Source organism: Aricia agestis, chromosome 11 (genome assembly GCF_905147365.1).
Source record: "Aricia agestis chromosome 11, ilAriAges1.1, whole genome shotgun sequence".
NCBI lineage: Eukaryota > Metazoa > Arthropoda > Insecta > Lepidoptera > Lycaenidae > Aricia > Aricia agestis.
This window is the reverse complement of record NC_056416.1, coordinates 6412223-6431471: the sequence shown is the minus strand read 5'-3', so window position 1 is coordinate 6431471 and position 19249 is coordinate 6412223. Positions and strand designations below refer to the sequence as shown.

The 19249-nt window shown below is 37.1% G+C and overlaps 1 protein-coding gene and 1 long non-coding RNA gene across 2 annotated transcripts in view; one reads left to right on the top strand and one right to left on the bottom strand.

Annotated features, from left to right (window-relative positions):
- The window catches only part of LOC121731930 (heparan sulfate glucosamine 3-O-sulfotransferase 1), a 70419-nt gene that overhangs the window by 19179 nt on the left and 31991 nt on the right, over positions 1-19249 (top strand). The window lies entirely within an intron of this gene.
- On the bottom strand, positions 6056-15824 carry LOC121731931. Its single transcript, XR_006036303.1, has 3 exons — positions 15732-15824; positions 6468-6471; positions 6056-6066 (listed from the first exon to the last, which is right to left on the bottom strand). It is a non-coding gene; the product is annotated as an uncharacterized LOC121731931 (long non-coding RNA).

Below are 19249 nucleotides of genomic sequence, written 5' to 3'. Positions count from 1 at the left end.
TCGGTCAAATATCTAGTGTTACTTATTTTATGCATCAGCTAGTCGATTTAATATTGTGTTTCTTAAATTTACAACGCTGAGGACTATCCGATGACCCGAAACACGGAGACACTCGTATTTTAATGACGACGCCAAAGTATTTTTTACTTTCATCCGATCTGAAGAACGTTTCTTCAGATCCGCAGCTCTCGATAGAGTAACTTTTCCATTCACAGTTGTGAAGTTTTATCTGAGTTGTTACCAGTGCAATTGTGGCTGTATCTCCTTCCTTGTTCTATTGTTTCATTAAACAAGTAAATAATAAGTACACACGAGAGAAGGTAAGAATATACGTTTAAAAAAAAGAATGTTTATTCTTTTTTAAACATACGTTTTTTAATACAGTACTTTTTATTATTCGTAGAATACAGCGTATTGTTTTTAGTCGATGAAAATAGAGGAGAGGAAATATAGCCTGACCTGAAACTAATAAGTTGTTTGTATCAACATCATTCCTAAACAGATGGACTAATTTTGTTTATGAAATAAGGGGGCAAACGAGAAAACGGGTCACAAAAGCAACTTCCGTCGCCCATGGACACTCGCAGCACCAGAAGAGCTGCATGTGCCTTTTAAGAGGGAATAGGGTAAAAGGGGAGGGTAGGGATGGGATGGGAAGGGAAGGGAATAGGGGAGGGTAGGAAAGGGAATAGGGTAGGGGAATGGGCATCCGGTAAACTCACTCACTCGGCGAAACACAGCGCAAGCGGTGTTTCACGCCGGTTTTCTGTGAGAACGTGGTATTTCTCCGGTCGAGCCGGTCCATTCGTGCCGAAGCATGGCTCTCCCACGTAAAAAATAACTATTTGTGAAATAACTATTTCACATTTTTTCGTAAAATACTATGCCGATGTTATACAAAAGTATGTATTTATACATGTTTGTTACTCGTACTCAATCACGTCTAACGTAATCGAACGATTTGGGACAAAGCACGAATAGTTTTTTTAACCGGAGTAACATTTCAGACGAGATAGTTCTCTCGATGTTTTCCTCAGGGACCGCGAGCGATACCATGATATAACCACAATGTAAAAAGTAACAGTAGACCAGTTTCATACTAGACCGAATCGAGCGCACATATACAACAGCGTGAATTCTGATATCTTGTAACAAAACACCACAGTATAACGTCGAGCGCGTTATTACTTTCTAATCGATTTACCAGTAATAAAAAAACTAGAGAGGTGTTAAGGGACACCCGGATGGAACGAAGTTATAAACGTCCGACGTCCGACGTTGTTGACGCCCAGGAATACTATCAACGCCCACTTTTTTATTAGTACCATGCAGGTACTAATAAAAAAGTGTCGTTACAACTTTTTCGGTGTAGCCACCTTTCGCAACGCGCGATAAGGAACTCCGTTCCAAAAATGTTTACGTAACGTTTAACTTTTTAAAGTCCGCCGTCTTCGTTAGTCATGCGACATTTCTCATATTATTTACATTGCAAAATTATAAATTGTGTAACTTTCGCTATGTTAATTTATATATGGACTCCACGAGACAGGCCAGACCTAGTGTGGAGTCCACTAGTAATTAAGTTGTACTTTGTAAAATTTAATGCAATAAACAATTATTATTATTATTATTATTATATATTTTTATTATTGAGAAGGTTGGATAGTATTGAAAGACATGATGGATTTGAACGTCACGGCTACGTTGTTTTACTACAATTATAATACTGTGGTATAAATGAAATCCATACACGTAACACTTCCAGGAAGTCAGTTTGTTGTGGGAACAAACTGACTTCCACGTGTTACTAGACGTATCTAGTATAATAAATCAGTATTTCGTATCGAATTTTCAAGTATCTACCCACGTTCAGAAACACTAAAGCAAAGTTGGAAAAGTACTTGAAAAAATTGTATCTGCCGTAGTCATTGAAGTTATTTCTGCCGCCTACGCGCACGTGTAGTTCGATTGCAGATCTGTCGCAACCACAGATTTTAGAAGGTCGCATCTAGTTGAATTGTCAGCTCGACGGCTAGGTCGACCGTGAGTTTCATACAAACTAAAAGAAAAAAGATTGCCTTAAAAAAACAAGGCCTTTGCATCCACTGTAGATGATTTATACATTATTTTCAGAGTGATCAGCGAAGTAACCACTCTTTAAATACTGTGGGGCTAAAGCATTTCCTCTCAATCAATTCAGCAAATGAATAGTCAAAACTGTCAAACTGACAAATGTCCAATTAGTACAAATTGCTAGACATGAATTGCAAGCAGAATTGCATTTAGCGATTTAAAATAAATGAATCATAATATGATTCAGTATATGATTCTCCAAAGCGACCATTTTAGCCCCGCTGTAGTGCCTGGGACAAAATGTTTTAAAAGAGGATACACCAGGGGCTAGAGAAATGACAAAAAAGTACGTGTAATATCTATAGCTGTCTCCCTTACCTCAAGCCTGTACCGCAGAACGCGATAGAGACAATTGCAGAAAATCGACGATTCGTTGTCTCCTGATTCCTTCTCCAAAACTTAACCGATTTAAGGGGGCGACTAAATAATTCATTTTTTTACTTGAAAATAAGCCCCGAATTGTTTCATTTTCTAAAATTAGATACTACATTATATTTCCGAGAATTCGATCTGAGCAAAAACACGATATCTTAAAATTTTCTCGATAGAAAAAAAATCACAATGATGCATCTAATTTTCACGAATTTTTCATTTATTGCCATAACCGTGCATTGAAATAAGTTAATATTTTAACACATTGTATAAAATTCTATCATTGAGAGATCGACTAAACTAAAATGTTGTATATTTATCTAATTATTGAGAAAAAACTAATTTGGCGATGAATCCGCGTCGTTCTTTTTCTCCTGGCATATGAAAGACGGGCGTGAGTGTGAAGAGAGAAGGACGATGTTTGATTTTTGGGGTTAGTCGCCCTCTTAAGAATTTTTTTCATTAAAAATCAAAGAAAGGCCTGAGCTCTGTGTTTGTTTGTGTTTGTTGTTGTTTTTTTTTTGTATAATCTAGCCAAATCTGTTTTCTGGATGTTTGAACACAGCGGAAAATCTGACCATTTTTTTGGGTTTTGAAACGTTCATATCCTATTTAATAATTAAATTATGAAAAAAAAAGAAAACATAAGAACATCGTATTAGTGGCCGTAGATATTCAGTAAAAAAATTAGGACTCTACTAGCATTATCCAGGGAGGAAACAGGGGACAACGTTGTCCACGTTTGTATGGAAAAAAGGGCGGTGTGGACTCCTCTTAAATGTTCGTAATCCGTATGGTTGGCCAAGCGCGTACGGCATTCTCGCAACATAGTCGGCATGGTCCAGGGGAATGAGCAGGTTAATACGTCTGAGAACAACCATGTGCGGGTTTCCTCACGATGTTTTCCTTCACCGCACGAGCGTCCGTATTATGTACTTGGGGGGCGTCCACAAAGGGCGTCCACAAATTACGTGAGCGGGGAGAGGGTCGAGTCACATCTCATCTCTCGGAAAATCTCACGTAATTTTTTTCTCAATAAAATGATACTATTTTGGTCCATTTAATCCATTAAGATAATTTACAAATTCGTTCGAAAGAAAATCTACTGACTGTCAAACCAAACGTTTACGTAAAAAACCCACATTTTGAAAAATCTCACGTGTGATTTGGGGGGAGGAGAAGGTTGAATAAAATCTCACGAAATTTACCAATGGAGAGGAGAGGTAAAAAAAAACACCTCACTTAATTTGTGAACGCCCCCTTGAGATCAGCGGGGCCAAAATGGTCGCTTTGAAGAATCATGACATGAATCTTATTATGATTCATTTTTCTAAAATCGAAAAATGCAACTCTGCTTGCAATTCATTTCTGTATTTTTGTACTGACTTGACATTTGTCAGTTTGACAGTTTTGACAATTCATTTGCGGAATTGATTGAGAGGAATTGCTAAATGTGACCATTTTAGCCCCGCTGCAAATGTCTCATTGGTACACGCCTGCACCCGAGATCGAACCAGCACCTTCTTGAGTGGAAACCAACGGTCTTCCCACTAGGCCACGGACGCTTTGAGGTTGCCTGTGCCCTGTAGCTTCTTTTATCGCGAGGATATAAAAACTGTCGTCTATAACTTTTTGGACTGAACCCTTTTTCACACAAGCTGCCCGCATCCAATGTTCATAGTTCATAGATGTTTATCCTGTCATGCGGGTAACACGCGCGCATGCTGTCACCCGTATTCAGACCAGAACCGCGCGTGAGCGATGACATGACAGGAAAAGTGCCCTCAAAGACAACCTCTCTCAAATCCGTTCAGCTCAAACACGAAGAGCTAATTGAGAAACAGGCAGGAAATGAAGATACAGACAACATGCGAATATTATAAAGGAAAAGTGTCGCTTTATAACATTAGCATGGATTTCGTGGGTTAATTTTTTGTTATTATAAAAACAGCTGCGCAAAAACTACACCATTTCAGAATTCATTATAATAATCTATGTGTTTTAACCTCCAAGGGTTACCTAAACTTTGCTACTGATGGTTTTTGTGTAAGGTCAACAAATGAGTTCATTCATCTTGGCAAACATTCACATTATAGCTGTAATTTCAAGTATTAAAAATAGAAATTCTAGGAACGTTTGGTAGTTAAATAGTCCGCAACTACTGCACTATATTTATGTAAATATTAATTACGATCTGCTTACATGCAACCTTCACCTTTTTGCGACTGAAAGGTGAAAGGTAAGCTAAAAAACTATAATTATGCAAAAATGCAGGCAATCAAATATGCTGGAAAAAGGTTTTTTATACAACAAGGCTACAGTTTAAAAACGTTTAGTACAAAGGGATGAGAAATGTTTTATGTTAATGGAGCTTAGGGATGCGAACAAGGTTGTATTTTACTACTATATCTTATTTATAAAATTCTCGTGTCACAATGTTACATAGCGCACTCCTCCGAAACGGCTTTACTGATTTTAACCAAATTTTATATGCATATTCAGTGGATCTGAGAATCGGCTACTGGGTACTTTTTATATTGATAAGTGTATTTGTTGAATAAATAATAGTAAATTATTACAACTCGAGACTGACGGCGACTATTGTTTGTGCGACGGGATAGCGATAGACGTTGCCATTTTGCCGGGATAGCTAGTAATCTATAAAAAAATTAAATGAATCTTTTGCGTTCTTTTCAAGTAATCATATTTTAGGACAGACGGTGATAAGCGGATACTATGTAGTGATGTAGATATCTCATACAACGTCAAAACCGCAATCCGCAAGTTTTGTTACACAGAGAAGTCCATAAACTAGCTGGCTTGATCATTCATCAAGTGTTGTCTTGATCGTCGCGGCCCAGGGCCCGTACCACGAAACGGTTTTGAGACTCAAACAATCGTACGAGAATGTTGCGTTCTACTCTAACAAACGTGAAATGACGTTGTTAGAGCGAGACGCGGCATTCTCGTCCGATTGTGTGAGTCTCAAATCGGTTTCGTAGTAGGCCTACAGAATTGATTGTCGGCATTTATATTTTTATCCGGTCTAACTAGACACTGACAGTTCAAACCGAAATGAACGATTTCCGCCCTGTTGCCGCAAGGACAAGGTAAACGCTATTAACACTTCGTTAACGTTTAGTGGAATCGATGGGGTGGATTACAATTTACGTATTAATGGATTTACTACCTTTTCTTGCTGGGACCACTTTAATTCTTGTTAGCAGAGATCTTGAGAGTATACTATCCTCTTTTTATTTTTTTTCCCTGTTATAACAGGAAAAAAAAATAAGAATGAAACTGAGAGGAATAAGAATTTACGTTTTTACGATAACATTTAAAAAATATATTAAATTACCAAAATTAAGAAACCGCTAATAAAATTCGCGGACCACTGTTTGGGAACCATTGGTACAAGGGATACATTGAGAGCTTTGAAGTACCTTTGCCTCTCACGTCTTTTTTACCTGAAAGAGGCCTTTATAAAAGTGTGCACGCCAAAATTTCCGCATGCCCTTACCTTTTATATACAAATAAAGTGGTTCTAAAGGCCATGCATAACTTAAAGATATCTCCGCAAACTGGAGGAGGCAATCTAATCGGCGCATAAGTTCAATGGGCATTGTCCAAAAAAATCACATGTACTTTTTATTTTTTTTTCGTTAAAATAGGGTATTTTAAGAATATAAATTAAATAATTTTGAAATTCATTGGCTAGTTGACCTCTGTAGTATGTTTTAAATTTCATTTCAATCTTATTTTTAATGGCTGGTTCGTCAAATGCAAGTTCTCATTTTGTGAAAGCTGATACGAAAAGCTTACCAAAAGTTCGAAACGTAATGTTGGTCGAATTTATTGCTAATTTAACGCCATTGAAGGTCAAACTAAGCTTAAACATATTTGTTCAAAAATATAAGTGACTAATGGGTATTTTTTTCGTTTATATACAGAAAAACGACCACTGACCTTATTCCTCGAAATGTTTTTGTAATGAGCAAAATTAAAAAAAAATGGACAATCCCCATTGCTAGCAATAACATAATTTATATTATCATCATTTAATCGCATCTACCAATCACGACCCGTCTTGTTACCTGAGAGCCTAGACAAGTGGCAAGCGATTATCGTAAACGCTAACAAAATGTATGGGATTTGACATTAGCAGAGTAGACAGAATTATAGAGTATGCCGACTTAGAACTGGTGTTAAAATTTTTAAATTTGACGTATTATGACGAAAATCGTCGCTAGGGTTGTTAAATTGTTTCTATATTGTTACCTACGAATTTAAAACTATGACATATTCGCTGGACGTGTTCCTTATTGGTCGTATTGTTGTTTGTGTTTTGGCACATGCGATTAAAATTGTCAGAATCCAATTTTGAAATCTTTATTTTAAATATTCAAAAATAAATTATATCAGCCAGCGCGAGGCACATTCCGTTCATAATCCTAGTGAAACCTGACGAATTTGACAGATATTGAAACCTGTCCCTCTCTTTGCAGTCGAACTACAGGTAGTTATGTCTATTGTGACATTAGTATTCGCTAGCGAAGCGACAGCCTTTCGTTGCCGTCACGTGTGCGAGCTCTTGCCCTACTCACTCCTCACTCATTTTATTTCTGTTGAGTGATACCAGACATAGAGACATAGACCCATAATATACAATCACAATATCAGACCCATAAAATAATCAAATTCTGAACAAATATAACGTTAAAACGTTAGAATTTTTAAATAAAAGTAAGTAAAAATATTTTTACTAGCATTCAGATATAATTTCTATACAGACATACAGCGGATATTTTCTAGACCTTATCTGCAATCGTTTATTTCTATCATAGTCCTTTCATGTCAGGTGTAACAAGTAACAATTTCCTACTCGTTTTATTTTCAATTAGGTATTCAATTTACATACTAAAGTAGGTGCTGTGATAGGTTAAGGAAATGGCCTCGAAGGCATGCAAGGTGTTATACTTATGGGGTGTATATGGGGCTCAAATAAGGGTTGCCATCAAAAAGGACAGGGTGTTAAATAATTAAATACGTTATGACGGAAATGTTGTACTTTTATCATATTATCATGATGGCCTTTTCGTTTATTATGTACTAGCTGTTGCCCGCGACTTCGTCTGCGTGAACTTTAGTTAAATTTTGAAAATCGGTCCACAAATGGCGTAATTGTCCGCGAAATACAAAAAAAGTAAAATATATCCTCCTCCTTTTCGGAAGTCAGTTAAAAAGTAGCCTAAGTTATTCCTTACTACATCAGCTATCTGCCAAAAAAAGTCCCGTCAAAATCGCTCCAGCCATTTCAGAGATTAGCCGGAACAAACAGACAGACAGACATACAGACAAAAATTGTAAAAAAGGTTGTTTTGGTGTCTGTACCCTATATACATTCATAATATGCATCTAGTAAAAAACGGTTCTTTCAATATTAAAAACAGACACTCCAATTTTATTTTTAAGTATAGATGTATAGATGTTTAGATAATATATCTTTTCGTTACTTACATAAGTATCGAAAAGATACGTAAGATAAACACATGCTTAAAAGGTAAATTAGTTACGAAAATGTCAAAATTTAAATTGACCTAGCGGACCCGATAGACGTTGTCCTGCCAGGCCGATTTGCGAATCTAAACCATGTGGAGCGCTAACCAAATGCTTGCAAAATTTCATTCAAATCGGTCCAGCCGATGAAAGTCTAGATTTTGCAGAGTTAGATTGAGTTTATTTGCCTCGCCAACTACAAAAATGTAGATAACGTAATAACAAATATATATAAAACAATAAAATGGAGTTTGATTACATTATTTTCAAACGAACTCAAACTTTAACCCTTTATTTTAAACACATGACATTTTATGGTAACAAACCCTTTATTTTACGATCCATAACAAACTGCTAAGTCCCTTACTTTATAACGTAAACACTAAACAACCCTAGTTCGTGCTCGCATGGCCCTACTAATTTATTTTTGCTAATTATACATCAGTGTCATGGAGTGGCAAAAACGCTAAGAAATGCTTAAGAAATGCCTTCTTATAAATTGCCCAAGTGGGTGTTCCACATGCGTCGACTAATGCATAATATTATCGTAATAAAACTGAGCTTTGTGAAAAAGATTTTTCAGAAACGCTAATGTTTGACTGGCTTTTGCATGTTGCACTAACTCCCTTATTTTATTCCTTTAAAACGTTTACATACCGAATAACTTAGCAGGATCTGCATAGGGTAAATGACTAGTAGATTGGACAGTACCAGTCATTGGAAAAAGCACAAAAACATAATATTTATTAATGTTGCTTTAAAAATTGCCTGTTTTTAAAGTAAAGGAACGCCTGATTATAAAGAAAAACAGGTAGTTTTTAAAGCAACCTTAATAAATAATATAGTGTTTTTGTGCTCTGTCCAATGACTAGAACTGTCCAATCACTAGTCATGTTCACTCTATATTTGTCTGGCACATTGGAAAAATTACTTTTTTTAAATTAGAGACCAAACGAGCAAAACAGGTAATAATAGTATTTTAAAAAGATAAAACCGACTTCAAAAAATTCCCTATCTCAAAAACTACTGAACCGATTTTGATAAAACTTGCAGCATTCCCTAAGTTGAATAATACCTAGTACAACAAAAAAAGAATTACTTAAATCGGACCTGTAGTTCTGGAGATATGCGAACACAAACATACAAACATACATACACTTGAAATTTGGCACATTTGTTCAGACACTGAAAAATAAACTAACATATACAAAAACTGGGCAGTTCTGGAAATATTACATACATACGCGTCGAATTGATAACCTCCTTTTTTTGAAGTCGGTTAAAAAGCATTTACCGTCGCCACGGACACTCGGAACATCAGAAGAGTTGCAAGGGCGTTGCGTACCTTTTGACATGGCAGACAAATACTGCGCTACCTTTAAATAAGCTGTCTCAATATACATTAATGTTATTTATTAGTAAAATACTATAATACGTATTTTGGCCACGCATTCGCGATCGACCTTTTCGATTCATGGATCGAATTGGAATCTAAAGTAAATGACCTACTGAAAAGTAGCATTGTATATATTATACAGAGTATAAAGTGATAGAATGATAATATAATACATGAAAATATAGGTATAAACTTTTCAAACCGAACACATTTCACAAAGAAGAAACACTTCAACATTTTCATCCTCGCTGACTGGTTTCACCAGCGCTCTTGACATTGACTCAAGGAATTAACACAAACACAGACTTTTCAAGTTCATTAAAGAAACGTCTAGAAAACTTCGAAACTTGATATAATTGGCACTTTTATCGTTTCAATGTCGCGAACATCTTTAGTATAAAAAAGATTAGGTAATATTATTTTATATGTATTAGCATATAAGATACAGTTAATCTCAATGTTATTTATTGCATGTAACAACATAAAAAAGATTATCCATAAGATTTTTGAGCGGAAAATAAAAGTTTCATAGCTATGAAACAAAGCAGTGGGGTAAAATGAGGTAAGACGATGGGGTAATACGGTTCACCCCATCCCCCATAACCGTAAACAGTAAAGTTTCGCTTACACCGCGGCTTACTTTAATGCAAAATTAACAGATTCGGTGTAACTCCAACATTTGTTTTGTGTACTCAAATTGATGACTTCACTTTGTTAAGTTTAGTGGATCATAGGCCATTTTAGTTACTACGATTAATTTGATGTAGCCCGTAGACGTACTTGTAGGTACTTCGCGATGTTTTGTAAAGAATTTGTCAAATTTGAATCTTGTTTCCAGAGCAGCTACACTGGAGCTCTTTTTCGTCATCCTTTGCAAATGATCAACCCGCGTTGTCCCAAACTAGGAAAAAACTTTTTCGATGCGGGAATCGAATCCACATCTTCTGAGTCAAGAGTCAAGACCCACGCTCAAAAGTACTGAAACACGAAGGCATTACATCTAAGCTCAACTTACACTTTTAGATTTTTAAAGCAGGTACTAAAATAATAGAACAATACTGATGAATGTGCTGTAGGCGGAAATAGTACATTACGCACCTAGTCACAATCATGTGATCTGAGGCTTTCTTATTTACTGCCCATGGTGCATATCCTATTTTTCTCATTGACGGAGGCGGAAAACGGCAACATCGGTAAGCGCAGCGAGAAGAAAGTTGACGTTTTCTGCTCGGAGGTGAGAAAAAAATATTAGGTACGGGTCGCGTCGCTTCGGCTCTGCGCCATTGGGAGTTGAGTCTAAAACGTGCACTGAGCATTTTGAAGAAAGTCTACTCATTTTTCCAGCTGTCTGCAAGAAAAGTACAACCAAAACATTGATTTTCTCGATCACGACGAAATCTTCGACACAAGTTGGTACTCTTCCAATAACATCTAGCGAAAGTTCGCGTCTTATTTTTGAATCTTGAAAAACAATCCACTCAGCGCTAACAAGATTTCGTAGAAAACCTTCCTACTGTCTTTATTGCATATATTTTAGTTGCTCTTGTTATTTGTTTATTTTTAACCGACTTCCAAAAAGGAGGAGGTTATACGTTCAGCTGTGGATTTATTTTTTTATGTATGGTCAATGATTGCTCCGCCGTTTGTGAACCGATTTAAAAAAAAACTTTTGTTGAAACCATGAGAAATCGAGGTTACTCCTTGAAATTTAAATGGGAACATAATATGGTTATGTTGCTTTTATAAATGTGATGCATTTTGATCGTAATATAATGTTACCAAAAAGTAAGATTTTGCACCATGGTATATACCACGATTCCGAAGGTGCTGAACAGATCTCCTGATTCCTTATATGATGAGTTTCGGCGTTGTTTAAAGAACCAAAGGCATAAGCTACTATGCTGTAATCAGTATACATATAGTATGCATTAATCATCATCGTCATCATCACTACACCATGCATCATCACATTATGACCCTATTGTTGATACTTTTCATAGTCTTATAGATCGAGACTGATGTTTTTGATCATTATTCTGTAGTTTGTCTATCGATTAAAACACCAAAACTCTATAGAAAACCTACCTACTACCAACTACCTACCTCTATAGGATAACTAAAATGAGTAAAATTATTATTTTTAAACAAAAAATTAAAACCGAATTTCAAGGTAAAGACAATAGAAATACTCTTAAATGAACTAATAATTGGTCAAGTGCAAGTCGGACTCGCACACGAAGGCTTCCGTACCGTTATAGAGCAAAAATGTGTAGGCCAAAAATTGTGTTTTTGTATTATTATATTCTTCATAATTTTGTGTAATGTACTTATATAGTGATACGAAATTCAATGGATAACCTAATCGTCAATAAATATGGAGAAGAGAACATCAAATCTTGTTTTGTCTTTGTGGTTATAGACATATTCATAAAAACATTCAATTCTATTTGGAATTGTGATTTTCGCAAACCGTTGTTTGTGCTATCGTGCGAATAAACACATCTACAGTAAGTATCATTGGGTATCAATTATCTGTTTAAACAGGCCATTAGTGTCACGTTGTTGGCAAGTTTTAGGCGATTAAGGTAAACACGGCTGGCAAGGGAACCGCCGCTTCGAGCAAATATTAGCCTGTGCCACAAAAACAGCATTAAAATAGCGGAATAATCAGTTTCTTCTAAATAATATTAAGTTTGTCTTATTATTTAAAGGATGTGATAACATAATGATGCTTCTGTTAGTTTCCTCTTTAAAATTCGGTTTAATGGATGATGGATACCTGATAGTCCTGCGGAAGATCAAAGGATATCAAACTTTTCAAAACTTAAGGGTATGCACAACTCTCATAGCGAGAAAAATAGTTTACACAAGAAAAACCTCTTTGTACCCCAAATGTTAAATTGGTTTCTGTAAAAATGTAAAAGTTGGGACATTCATGACCACTCTTGCTGCCTCAGATCTATTATCTATATGCCTTATATATTATAATATTATGTTATCACTAGCTGTCCTGGCAAACATTTCTTTGCCATATAAAATATTTCACCCATATTATTTTATTGAAGTGACTAAATAAGTATGTCACCATGGCAACGTCCATTGCTATCCCGTCGCACAAACAATGGTCGCCGTCAGTCTCGAGTTGTAATAATTTACTATTATTTATCAACAAATGCACTTATCAATATAAAAAGTACCCAGTAGTCAATTTTCAGACCCACTGAATATGCATATAAAATTTGGTTAAAATCAGTAAAGCCGTTTCGGAGGAGTATGCGGCCTAACATTGTGACACGAGAATTTTATATAATACGAGCTTTTGCCCGCGGCTTCGCTCGCGTTAAGAAGTATTATTATATACAAACTTTCATCCCCTATTTGAACCCCTTGGGGTTGGAATTTATCAAAATCCTTTCTTAGCGGATGCCTACGTTATAACATCTACCTGCATGCCAAATTTCAGCCCGATCCGTCCAGTGGTTTGGGCTGTGCGTTGATAGATCACTATGTCAATCAGTCAGTCACCTTTGAGTTTTATATATAATATAGATAGAGATTATGTGAAGAATATTATTTCTTAACACGAATTGTAAATTGGCAAATTCCACATATTATCACGAACTGATACAAAAGATCGTATTACAGACCCTGAACAATTTTATCAAGTTTTAATAAAAATGAACCTTATTTCCCTGGAATAAAAGTCATGTGGGAGGTAAAATAGCTGCAAAGTGTAAACAGTTTCGCGGGCAGAATTACGTCACACGTGAGGACGCCATTATGAATTATACATTCAGGCAATTTGTTCGCCGCATATTCATGTCGTGGGCGGAGGCGCGATTTCGGCATTTCCGGCCCCTGCATTCTAGAATATTCTCCCACATATTACACTATACGCTTCGCGCGATTCCTCTCGCGTAAGAAGTTCCGCGAAAATCGTATTAAAAAAAAAGATTTTACAGAGGTGAGAGACCTATAGGCTTTCCCCGTGGTCTACACCAGCTTTGTACAAATTACAGAAATATAGATTCAGTAGTTCGAGAGATTAGTGTCTTAAAATAAATAAACTCTTCAGGTTTACATTGGCATAGATGTGTGAGAGAGAGAGGGCACAATTTTGATGACTCTGCGAAACTGCAGGAAGCAGTCGCAGGGTGACAGTAGTGGAGCAGTCAACGATGACACGTTATAGGTAGATATTGTATAAAGCAGGGGTTTTATTTTGTCTACTGCCAACTTTGAGAATAAACTATGTTTTAGCGCCCCCCATTGTTTCAATTTAAAATGCATCCAGAAATTACAAATCACCCGCCGCAAGTCTCTACACAACGCCCCCATTTTTCCCGGGTCCCACATCGCCCCCCTTTAGACCTTCAGCGCCCACAAGCCCACTTGGGCTTGTGGGCGCTGACGGTTAGGAAGGAGGAAGGTTAGAAAGTTTATACGTGGTAGAGCCATGCTTTGGCACGAATGGGCCGGCTCGACCGGAGAAATACAACGGGCTCACAGAAAACCGGCGTTAAACAGCGCTTGCGCTGTGTTTCGCCGAGTAAGTGAGTTTACCGGAGGCCCAATTCCCTACCCTTCCCTTACCTATTCCCTTCCTTACCTCCCCTACCCTGTAATCCTATTCCCTCTTAAGAGGCCGGCAACGCACCTGCAGCTCTTCTGATGTTGCGTGTGTCTATGGGCGACGGAAGTTGCTTTCCATCAGGTGACCCGTTTGCTCGTTTGCCCCCTTTTTTCATAAAAAAGGCTGGTATAACTTGTCATCGGCTGACCGTGGAAACTACCAGAGAGATGCGTGGACGAGTCACGCTTATGGTCTAAGAAACTGCTATTTATAGTGACTGCTCAGCATTTTTCTTGGAAATTATAATTAAGATAGAAAAGTATAAGAAACTGCACATTTGAGTGCTGATAAAGCACATGATGTAGTGGATTATTTGGGACGCTCTCAAAACATGAATTTATCGAAAACATAAACAAAAACGTAAATCACGCTTCGGAAAATGTATAAGGGATGTGTTTTTCCCGAAGCTTACAGCCTCCATAATATTATCTTACGAAACCCTTTTACAAGGACAATGGTTTGTATTTGATATTGTTTTTCTGCTACCATGGAAGGTAGAATAACAAGTGAATAAAGATTGTTCCTCGGAAACCTTAGCATATTGTTAAGTAAAATCGCTGGACTGAAATAAAAGTACGCATCCTTTTGAAAAATCACTTATAAGTTATAACCTAAAACTACTTATAACTCATTTTTTCAAATTATACACTATATAAAAGAATAATGGTCAGGGAGGCCTAGAACAAATGTTTTGGTGTTTACTAACAAGCTAGTTTTTTGTGAGTAGTATTTTGATAAGACGAACATTTTTTTTTTCGAAAAATCTCGAAAGTGGTAGCTAACAGAGATAGAAAGCAAATCATACTTTGACTTGATGGTCCTAAAATATGGATTGTTTTATTTGTAGGACAAGGTTACTCTTAAATTATATAACTATTAACCTACCAATATACAAAAAATTAGCTGGTTAGGGTTCCGTTTTAGGCTTCTGTAATCAACAAAACTTGGTTGACTTACTGTCCCTCACTATAAATAATAAATATAATATTTTTGTTTTATTAGCACTCCCAAACTCTCGAGTCCAGTATCGGGTCTACTCGATATTGATTGTTATAATTTATCTTTTGCCCACGATGTCATTAATATCTAGCATAAGAGTTTAAACAGAAACAAATCTTATTTTAACAGTCTTATAATATCTAGCAAAATCTGTAAAGACCCACTTGTCTGCGAAAGCGACCATTCAGTCGGTGTATCGTTTGTCGCCAGATAGATATTATTCTATGTTACTAACGTAACTAGATTGGCAGTTTACGGCAGCAACGCAATCCCGCTTCGAAGATCCCGCTTTGATACGTGGGAGAGCCATGATTCGGCATGAATGGGCCGGCTCGACCGGAGAAATACCACGTTCTCACAGAAAATCGGGTGTTTCGCCAAGTGAGTGAGTTTACCGGAGGCCCAATCCCCTACCCTATTCATTTCCCTACCCTCCCCTTTTCCCTTTCCTTTCCCTTCCCTACTCTTCCCTATTACCCTATTCTCTCTTAAAAGGCCGGCAACGCACCTGCAGCTCTTCTGATGCTGCGAGTGTCCATAGGCGACGGAAATTGCTTTCCATCAGGTGACCCGTTTGCTCGTTTGCCCCCTTATTTTCATTAAAAAAAAAAAGATCCCTGCAAGCATATCTGACTTAGGTACATAATGGCATAATGACTTGACATCGTCTTTTGAACTATCAAGTGGTTACGTGTTTCTGAGAATTGTTTGTAAAACATTTCTACTCTAGTATTATAGAAATTTTAGAAAGTCATTGCTTGTCGCTCCAAATCGAGCAATAACCACAGCGTGGACCGCAAAACTGACAGCTCGCAGGCTCGCTTCGAGTCGGCTCGATGGAATTAAATATGTCAAATATGTCATTTCCTTCGATTCGGAGTAAAACTATCGAGCAAAACCGTATGTGAGTACCTACTTAGCAAGGCTCAAGCATAAGGGTTGATTCAGACCGCAACGCGACGCTTAGATGCATTTCTAAATTTATATGGATTTGGCAGATTCGCAAGACGTCTCGCGCAATTGAAATCTGTTAAATCCATACAAATTTATGCCGCGCCGCGCCTCGTCTCGCCTCGTCGCGTTGCGGTCTGAATTGACCCTAAGCTTCAAGTTGTTTTGTCGCCGTACGGCGTACAACGTTTCTGCACGAAGGCCTAATAGCTAGTTGTGGTAATTATTGATCGGTACTTAAGTACTTCAAGTTATTCCTTTACACCGATTATTCAGTAAGAGTATTTTCGGTTTTACACAAGTGGTAGATCGATTTTAGCCTACTTTATGTAACTATAATATACGAGATCAGATACGCGATGTATGTTGATCAAGAATAATGTTTCAGAATGCGAAAGTCTGCCTGTCTGTCTGTTACCCCTTCACGCCCAAACCACTGAACCGATTTTGCTGGCATTTGGTGTGGAGATAGATTTCAAAGACCCGGGCGCCGGCAGAAATAATTTCCAAGGGGTGCAGATTTTAGTTTTCTTTCTTTTCTTCTTACTTTTTATGAACAACAATGACTGTCTATTTACGACAACAGAATGCATTAATTAGTGCCGAAACATTACGAACTATCTTTGTACGGCATGGTATTAGGGTTACATATGAGAGATGAGATTCCCAAGGGGTGCAAGTTCACTACTGGCGCCCATGGGGCTCTCACCATAGACATAGGACATTTTTTATACCGAAAAAATGTACAGTTCTCGTGCGATAAATGAATTTTCAAATTCATTTCACCGGCAAAGGAGTTGCGGGTGTTAATATGAAAATATTTTTTTCTATATTCTATGGACTGGTAATATTTGTAAGCTTAATAGAACTCTTGTTACAAACTGACCATCCGAAAAACTTTGAGTTCTAAATTGCCAAAAACGACTTAATAATATGTAATTTATGGACTAGGTACGATTTAGTTTCGGCTAAAACATACATGTTAGTTAGTCTGGTTAGTTTAACATATTGTGCCAGCTCTCCTAAAATTTAAGGAATTAAATTAGCCAAGCGGAGCGGACAAGAGGAACATTTAATATTATTTCATTATATTATTATTATAACTAGAGATCGCCCAATGGTCGAAATTCGACCTTAGTTTCAACGACATTAGGACTACTACGTTTAATTTATAAAATAATATTGACTTTATCATATATATAAAAGCATAATTTCAAAATAATATTAGCTCGATGCACTCCTTCACCATATAAACTGTGCAAAATTTCATCCACCTACGTTTCCGCATTTTTCGTCAAGAGGGAAACAAAGTTTTGCGCTTGCGCATTAATATATAGATAGATAATATGTCCCGAATTCAAAATATATCTAATGATTACTTTTGTTACTAAATTTAAAAACAATTTTCCGCAACACTGAATAACACTGGCGTTTATTAAAAAAGAAAAACAACAAAGGAGGTTTTTATTGAATTACTTTGATGTAACGGGGGTCTTGTTTCGGTGTGAAGAAGCGCTTTTGAATGGCCAGGTTATCTGTCGAAAGGGCTTAAAGGTCGCCCTTTAGATATCTATTGAACTCTTTGTATAGCCTCGCCTTGACTCGGAGTGGATTAGCACATAAATATTCCATCACCGTCCAGATGTACAGTTTTATTAGGAAACCAGTATAAAATTTTCTTAAAATAAAACGCTCCTGTATTTTGTTTATTTCGTAAGCGTATGCCTATTTCAGTTTATGCGAAATAGCAGAGTGTATGATTAAATTATAGGTGTTTTCGAATTGAATAGTGATTATACCATTAAGAGGTATTAGTTGAAATAATCCATGAAGATTTGGCAGGAGGTACGTCACGGTAAGGGTACTAAAAAGATCCATATTGTTATACAGACGTGGCGGTACCCACAATGAGCGCCACAATTCTGCATCGCGCTATCGAAGTTTTCTGAGTGCGTCGGTATTTTAATTAGACTAATATAATATACGACAGCTGATATCAATGACGTGGGCTTTGATCTTCCTTTGTGACCGCCTCGCATATTTCCACATCACTTAAAGTAACTTTGCAAAATGTGTTGTTATTCCTTGATAAGCGACTTTTCAGATGTTTTAGACAAAGACAAAACGAAAAATTTTAACGTCGGTGTACAGTATCACAATTATTAAAACCGTATCTTTAAAATGCATTGCGTTGCGTCTCAGTGTTACCTTTTTTATTACGCAGGGGAAACGCTCTTTGCGTGTCCCGGGTTGGGGATGTGCCTCAGAGGAGCTGAAGCATCCCGGGGGTATGTGGCACTGGCCGGCGAGAAGCGCCAGCCGATCAGCCTATGATTTATAAATAGGCCGTATAGGCCGCGGACCGCGGCGCAGGGGCGGCAGCGTCCTAAGGAGCGGCTGATTTCGTACATGGGGCGGCGGAAATAAAGCTGCCTACACTCATAAAAAATATAAATCCTTTACTGCAGCCGACCCATAAAACCACCAGCGAACCATCCAGTCTACGTCATATGGGAACGCACTTCCACCAAACTAAAGGAACGCTTCAGCAAGTCTCAGTGTTTCCTAACCCTAACGATTGTATAGCATTCAGTGCGTTAAACTTTAGAAATACGCTCAAAATGTGGAACACTTTACCGAAACATTTTCACAGGCACAAAGCTGCCTTCATTAAAATGAAAAAATGCAGTAATAGGGTTTCGTCCATTCAATAGATGGAAAATTATGTTTTTCAGTAATGAAAAGTACCTTTATGTACAGACCACAGTCACAAGGAGAATTCATGGGAATTAGTTTTGTTAGAATGTGTTTGTTTATCGACTAGGAGGTTTGTGTTTTAGGCGTATCTAGTAGATAGAGAAATATATTTATTCGTAGATTTCTGATCTAAGGGAATGTTGTGTAAAGGTTGGAGGAGACGGCGCTACTGGCGTATACAGTAAATAATCCGATAATATCTCTGATTTGAGCTCAAAATCCATAATAGCTTCATAATAATATTGGGTAATTAAAAATGGTGTTCGCTGAGTTTTTTTTCGACAAAATACCTAAAATCAGGTAAATGAAACAGCGTCCATGATTTATAGGAGTGTTCTTTGAATGAAAATGCTTTCTTATGCGTCTTGATGCGTGTTTTTGGCATTCTTTTGTTTTGTTATAGGATATTATGCAATTATTGTTATTCTTTATTTTTTGCAGACGCCTCCGTG